The sequence below is a fragment of the Portunus trituberculatus genome, chromosome 32 (genome assembly GCF_017591435.1).
Source record: "Portunus trituberculatus isolate SZX2019 chromosome 32, ASM1759143v1, whole genome shotgun sequence".
NCBI lineage: Eukaryota > Metazoa > Arthropoda > Malacostraca > Decapoda > Portunidae > Portunus > Portunus trituberculatus.
In genome coordinates this window covers 2,038,182-2,045,681 of record NC_059286.1, presented here as the reverse complement: position 1 = coordinate 2,045,681, position 7,500 = coordinate 2,038,182, and positions in this window count along the sequence as shown.

Here is a 7,500-nt window from a genome sequence, read left to right as displayed (position 1 = left end):
CTCTCTCTCTCTCTCTCTCTCTCTCTCTCTCTCTCTCTCTCTCTCTCTCTCTCTCTCTCTCTCTCTCTCTCTCTCTCTCTCTCTCTCTCTCTCTCTCTCTCTCTCTCTCTCTCTCTCTCTCTCTCTCTCTCTCTCTCTCTCTCTCTCTCTCTCTCTCTCTCTCTCTCTCTCTCTCTCTCTCTCTCTCTCTCTCTCTCTCTCTCTCTCTCTCTCTCTCTCTCTCTCTCTCTCTCTCTCTCTCTCTCTCTCTCTCTCTCTCTCTCTCTCTCTCTCTCTCTCTCTCTCTCTCTCTCTCTCTCTCTCTCTCTCTCTCTCTCTCTCTCTCTCTCTCTCTCTCTCTCTCTCTCTCTCTCTCTCTCTCTCTCTCTCTCTCTCTCTCTCTCTCTCTCTCTCTCTCTCTCTCTCTCTCTCTCTCTCTCTCTCTCTCTCTCTCTCTCTCTCTCTCTCTCTCTCTCTCTCTCTCTCTCTCTCTCTCTCTCTCTCTCTCTCTCTCTCTCTCTCTCTCTCTCTCTCTCTCTCTCTCTCTCTCTCTCTCTCTCTCTCTCTCTCTCTGATTGACTAGCGGATTAATCACACACACAGTTGGTGAAACATGTGAAGCTAAAAGGCAGGATTCCCCGAAAAAATAAGTGGAGAAAATAAAGGACACACACACACACACACACACACACACACACACACACACACACACACACACACACACACACACACACACACACACACGTAATCTACATACAATCATTCGTCTCAATCCAGGATCTTCCATCTTACACATCTTGCTCCGTCTTGAATTACACCCTGAAATCTATTGCTCACTGAAACCAACCTTGACTGCTTGCGAGAAAGATTACACATCGATCACCAAGACGAGCGTGCAAGTATGAAACCCTGCATGGAATTTTGCACCAGCACTCTCACGTCTAGTGGTTACCGGCGCGTCTTTCTCCTATCTGCCTCACTGCTTGTACATTGCTGTCCTTGGCTTGCGACCATAATTCGCTTCAAAATCACCGTCGAAGGAAAAGATCGATCGGATGGAACGGTTGTATTCTCAGTGTCCAAAGAATTGAAAAAAAAAATGAATAGGATACTTTCTTCACTTAATTGCTGTAGAACGCGAATAAACAATGCATGCATTCTAATCTAAAATTCTTGAAATAGTATTTACCATTAGCAAATGTATTAAGAGAAAACTATAGATTTTGTTCTTAGCCAAGTGGCGAGTTGGTTGTAATGACAAGTTAGCGATTGAAATAGAAATAATAAATAGAAGAAGGAATATTTCTTTGTTGATGAGTCAAACACGTCGCTTGAGGAGGATTATCCGTCTGTGTAAAGATGAATCGCTTACATTTATGCATTGAGAGATATATTTAGTTGTATTTGCACTCTTAGTAGTAACATGTCAACTCCTGCAAAAAGAAGTGAAACATAAGAAAAATAATGTGCTGTTAAGTCCAATAGGAGGAGCAATGTAATAGTTTTCTACGCACACACGTATTTTAGTATTTACCCTCAAAAAGTGATATCAGAGCTTATTCCTCTCTGCTACCAAATAGTTTTCCTGACAATACCAAAGACGCTATTGAGGAATTCTGCAATAAGCTGGCAATGTATTTCCGCCATTACTCCTTCCTCCACTTTTACTGACTCCTGGCGACTGTTCTGAAGGACTACTGTAATATCACATCTCTTTTCTCGTCATTATTTCATAGGTGCACTGAGTATGAGGAACATCAATCTGTCGTCAAGGTAATACCAGATAAGATTTTTCGGCCCATGTTCTTTATTTTTTCGCTGCTAACTATCTCCCTGACAACGCCATGGCAAATAAAATTTATATTGTATTGTACTTCTCGCTGTGATCTTATATTTTCTAACGGGAAGTAGGCAGGTAGTTTTTATATGTTTATAGAAGTACTTTTTTTTTCCCATATAATGCAAAATCACAACAAACAAGTCATAATCAAATTATAATCAAATTCTATTCTTCGCTCTTATTTCGTAAGAAGAGGAAGCACATAATGTTTTCGCGTCTGTGCAATTACTTTTATCATTTCTCAAACACAATAGACATCAATAATTCAAAATCCTACTTTTCGCTCGTACTTCGTGACCTAAGAAGAGAAAGCACTTCTCATCTTCATATCTATACAAGAACTCAATTTCATTTCTCACAATATCACAACAATTTGAAGTAATATTAGATCCCATTCCTCGCTTTTAGCTTGTAATGTTCCCCAGCGGTGCCACGGGATGTAGTGTGGGAGCCTACATCAATATCTTATCGCGTGATTGTGGCTGAGAGACTATTCCTTGTTGCTATGGCGAAACGCTGGCCAGTTGCCTTAATTGTCCTGGTAATAGATTTCCGGATGAGGTTTGGATTGTGGCAGTTTATCGAGGCTAATTTTTTCAACCTCCTCGTGTATGTAGTGCATCTGAGTCAACGTGAAAGACAGGACGCTGGGAGTGTGTGGTTTAGGTTATAAAAGATTTGCGTGTGCTTTTTAAAACAAAATTTAAATGGAAAGATCCGACGGGGCAATAACTTCTGGTCTAGTCATTCTCGAGTGACATGGAAGAGATGAACAGACGATGCGGGAGAGTAGAAAAAAATAAAGGAAGTCTGTGTCTTATGGTGGATTTATAGAAGGGGAGGAGAAAAAGTAGGAAAAAAGAGAGGGGGAGAAGGAGAAGGAGGAGGATGGATGGATGGAGGATTGATGATGAAGAGTTAATATGAGATGAAAAAAAAAATAAACTAAAAAATAAGAAATAAAATAAAAGGGAACATGAAAAACTCTACTTTTTCTACATAACACCTTTTTTAACGCTTGCAATACCCGACCTTCCTAAGTGTCTTCTAATTAATGGTACTCATATTAAGAGAGAGAGAGAGAGAGAGAGAGAGAGAGAGAGAGTAAATGAAAGAGAAGAGCTTCATGACTCATAGCTTTCCAACACGTGCGTCTCACATTACCCATCTAAATGCCTAGCTAAGTTATGGAAGTCACATTATTTTCAACTTAGTGAGAGAACTTAGGACTGTCACCACTAAAGTCCTTGCATATTTCACCCTCTCTGCCCTAGTTTTACAAAACCTCCCACACTCTTTGGTCTCCTCCACTCCTCCTCGTCCTTCTCCTCTTCCTTGTCCTCTTCCTCCTTACCTTCCTCCTCCACCTCCTCCTCCTCCTGCACGTCCTTTTCTCTTCCTTGTCCGCTTCCTCCTCTCCCTCCTCCTCCTCTTCTTCTTCTTCTTCTTCTTCTTCTTCTTCTTCTTCTTCTTCTTCTTCTTCTTCTTCTTCCTTCTCCTTCTCCTCCTCCTCCTCCTCCTCCTCCTCCTCCTCCTCCTCCTCCTCCTCCTCCTCCTCCTCCTCCTCCTCCTCCTCCTCCTCCTCCTCCTCCTCCTCCTCCTCCTCCTCCTCCTCCTCCTCCTCCTCTTCCTCTTCCACTTCCTCTTCTTCTTCCTCCTCCTCCTCCTCCTCCTCCTACGCAGGTCCAGTCATCCATCTTGCCAACGCAAAACCGCAATCGTTAGCACAAGAATTCAGCTTTGCATTCCCTCTTATTTCCTCTTAATCACATTCCAGCAAGCAATCCCTCAGTGTCAGTGCTTAGATGAGCGAAAACATTTGTCAGCTTTGCAATAAATGTTGATTCACGCAAATATTTATCTGTAATGTATAGAGATATTTGCATTTTTTTTTTTTCCAAGGATAACTATCTTCAAATTTAAGTTTATTTCACGTATCAGTGTTTGTCAAGTCATTCAGATTTTGAAGGATTACGTTAAAGAGTTTGATCACCGCTTAGCACTTTGTTCATAATTTTTGTGATTGCCAGAGGAAAATGTGCTTTCTTGATATACTATAAAAAAAAACTTGCTGACAAGTTAATGCACACAAATTACGAGCATGGAAGACCTTGAGGACAGACTGAACTACACTCAACACTCCCACTCCTGACCCTTCACTGATTTATGGAAGGATGCAAATATGGAAAGAAAATGCAAACATATTTTACAAGAAGATATAAGAAAAAAAATTAGTCTGACATGTTAATGCTCGCAAATTACGAGTACAGAAGACCTTGAAGACTGCACCGAACATTCCCACGTGACCCTTCACTGATTTATGGGAAAGCTTGAATATGGGAAGGAAATACGAATATATATATCCAGGACATTAAAAAATAGGATGACATATTAATGGGTACAAGTTATAGAGGACATTACTTACGCACACCCGCGGGAAGTAAGTGGCCTCAGGAAAAGGAAAATTACCTTCCTCACTCACTTCAGAAGCGTGAGCGGCGGGGACCGAGGCTCTAAAAATACCGTCTGATGGCTTTGATGGCGACTCCCTGGGTAATTATGTCCAGAATTATGGCCCATAAATCCGCGTTGTGCTTTATATAGGATCCCTCGAGCCAACCCATGCAGGTAACTCGGTGCATGGGAATAAAAGGATAAAGTCGCGATACACAAGACAGATTACATGTATCATGTATGATTTTCTTGTAAAAAATTTTAACGTGTGATTTACCGACGCTTGTTTCCTGCATGCAGCAACCAGGGTGCGTAAGAATGGAACGTCTTTGTGCTTCAGTGACTGGAAGACTGGCAGGATAAGATTGGTATTGTAGAAACGAGTCTGTCTGAGAGGGATGAATTAATAGAGAGCAAGCAGTGCGTAAGAATGAAAGGCCTTTTTTTTTTTTTTAGCAGTGACTGGAAGAGTGGCGGATTAAAGATTGGAGTTGTAGAAACGAGTTTATCTCCGAGTGTTGAAATTTCTAGAACGCATCAACGAAGATAAAAATTTACAAACGTAGCAGCAAGTTCCATGTGAAAATGATAGAAAAGAACGTTTCTTTAATGAAGCACGGGCAGGTTGGAAAATATGAATGGCACAGGTACGAGCATATTTCATAAGTCGGAGGCTTTTCGCATTTCAAGTTTAAGATTTGCAGAGATAAAGCAAGTTATATGAATGGAGTGTCTTTATATACCTAGACTTGGCTAAAAGATTTGAGATTTGTAGACATGAAAATCTCGGCAAAGTCTGCTGCTCATCTCCCTCACTCGAGCATCCACAAGGAATACTCTTTAATTGTTCTGTGTGTTTTCATCCTTTTCTTCTTTTATTATATCTTTTTTCTTCTTATCTTGTATCCTTTTCGTCTTTTCTAGTGATTGTCTTCTTTCTTTTTCTTACATATTCCTTAATTTTTTTCTTTTTTTATCATATTTCTCTTTTTTTCTTTTCTCAGATTCTTCTTTCTTGCGCTTCTTGTAATATTCCTTTTTAAGATTTTCTTAAAGCCACATTTTTGTCTTGAATACTCTTGTGTTTTTTTTCTTTCAGTATATTTGTGTTTTGCATTACTATTCAGTGTTTTCTTGTGTCAATGTATGCTTCCGCGGTTTTTTTATTGGCTTATGTTTTTTTCCGCATTCTTTATTGTTGTCTCTTGTTCTTGTGTTTTGGTGTTTTCTCGTTTGCTGGTTTTTTCACCTAACTTCTCGTATTTCGTGTATTTTACGTAGTTGTCTTGTGTTTTTATTATTGTTCTTGCGATTTTTCTCGTGATGAATTGTGTTCTTTTGTGTTTTATCATGCATTCTCGCTTTATTTTCGTTTGTTTTTTTTTCGCGTGTTTACTTTAGCGTTATATTGTCCCCATCCAGCTATAAATCAACTCCAATTTCTCTATATTTGCCTTACTTATACAAGCAACTTGATAAACAGAAAAAATAAGGTAGGAAGAAAATAAACAATTGTCACTGTGGTAAAATAATACGAGACAAGGAAAATAGTTACACAGAAACAAGGCGCCGCTTTGAAAGTCATAATACAGAGGAAAGGAGACCCTGCATGACTCCACCTCGCCCTATTTCAGCACCGACACGTGTCCACAGTATTGGCAGACGGGGGACGGCGGCTGGACGTTTATATCCACTCCAACATGAATGACGAACATAACCTGACGTAGAGGAGGGAACAAAAATTTACTTTATGGAGGGGCGAGTGAAGGGCGCCGCAACCCAAGCGCGAGCAGGTCATAAGAACGTGAGGAAATAAGAAAAAATCAACAAAACCAGCCAACTGACCTATTCAAGGCAGCTCCGATTTATATCCTTTCTCGTACAGTCAGTATTATGAGGAAAGCTGTAAAAGACAAAATAAAAAAAATAAATAAAACATTATGGGGTTCTATCACTAAGAAGGCAAATGTGACACGCTAATAGAAGGACATAGGAAGACCTAGGGTAAAGATTTCTGGAGAGCTGCATTTCCCACTGGGGAAATAACATTGTATTTATTAATTTAATCACTAGTATCAGAACATCACTCTTTCCCGTGCGGCTCTCCAAGACATCTCCCGCCAAGTAAAGTGTCACAAATAACACTCGTGCTGGTGTAGTCTGTTATATTCAACACATCATAGTCACTCAGGTCATCTAAATCAGTTCTTAACTTGGGGTTCACAAGATTTCTTTTCTTTACTTAGATGGCTGATCTAATAATATCCTTTGCAAAACTATTGCATATTGAGTTAGTATCAGTCACTAAAGTAACAACAAGATTTCCAGTGGTACTTAGATGGTTGATCTCATAACATCCTTTGCATTACAATATCATATTGAGTTCGTCTCAATCACTGAATTAGCATTTTGTTTGATGTCAAATTACTGGGTTTTCGGGTTTTGTAACTTAGGGAATGCTTAACGTGTAAAACGTTGAGAACCCTTCATCTAGATCAGCCTTACAGGGCTGATGATTCGTGAGGTGTTTGTCTCAGACTCTAACTTTATTTGATTAACTTAGTCTTTAGTGTATCTCTCAAAGTTAAGCTTTCTTTATATATTTCTATGCCAACTGGTCTTCTCATCTTGTTAATTGCATGTCCCTCATCCTCTCGCGGCCTCGCTGCACAAGGCTTTCTTCTTCCTCTCACCCCTATTCTGTCCACCTCTGTAATGCAACAGTTAACCAGTACTCTCAATCATTCATACCTTTTTTCTGGTAAATTTTAAAACTCCGTACCTGCCTCTGTATTTCCATCTTCTTATGACTTGAACATTTTCAAGAATAAGGTTTCAAAACATTTATCCTTCTTTTGGCTAATTCTCTCGGACATGCAAGGGGACTTAAAACTTTTTGTTTTGCTCTTTTTGTTGCCCTTTGCTAGTTTTCCCCTCTAACATAAAAAAAAATAAATAAATCCTTGCTGCTTACCACATATTAATCAAGGCGCCTATTTTTCTGCACCACTTCGTTATTTTCCTCTTTTTCTCATTTATTAGTTAAGACTTTTCTATCTTTCTCAGCCTCATTACCATCTATCAACTGTGGCGCTTATTTTCCACACTCTCCTCATTATTCCTTCCTCATGTATTAATTATTGCTCGTACTATCTTTATCTACCTCCTCGTTATCCCTTCTCTGCCGTCTCCACCATTTACCGAGCTATTTACGTACAGCTTCATAC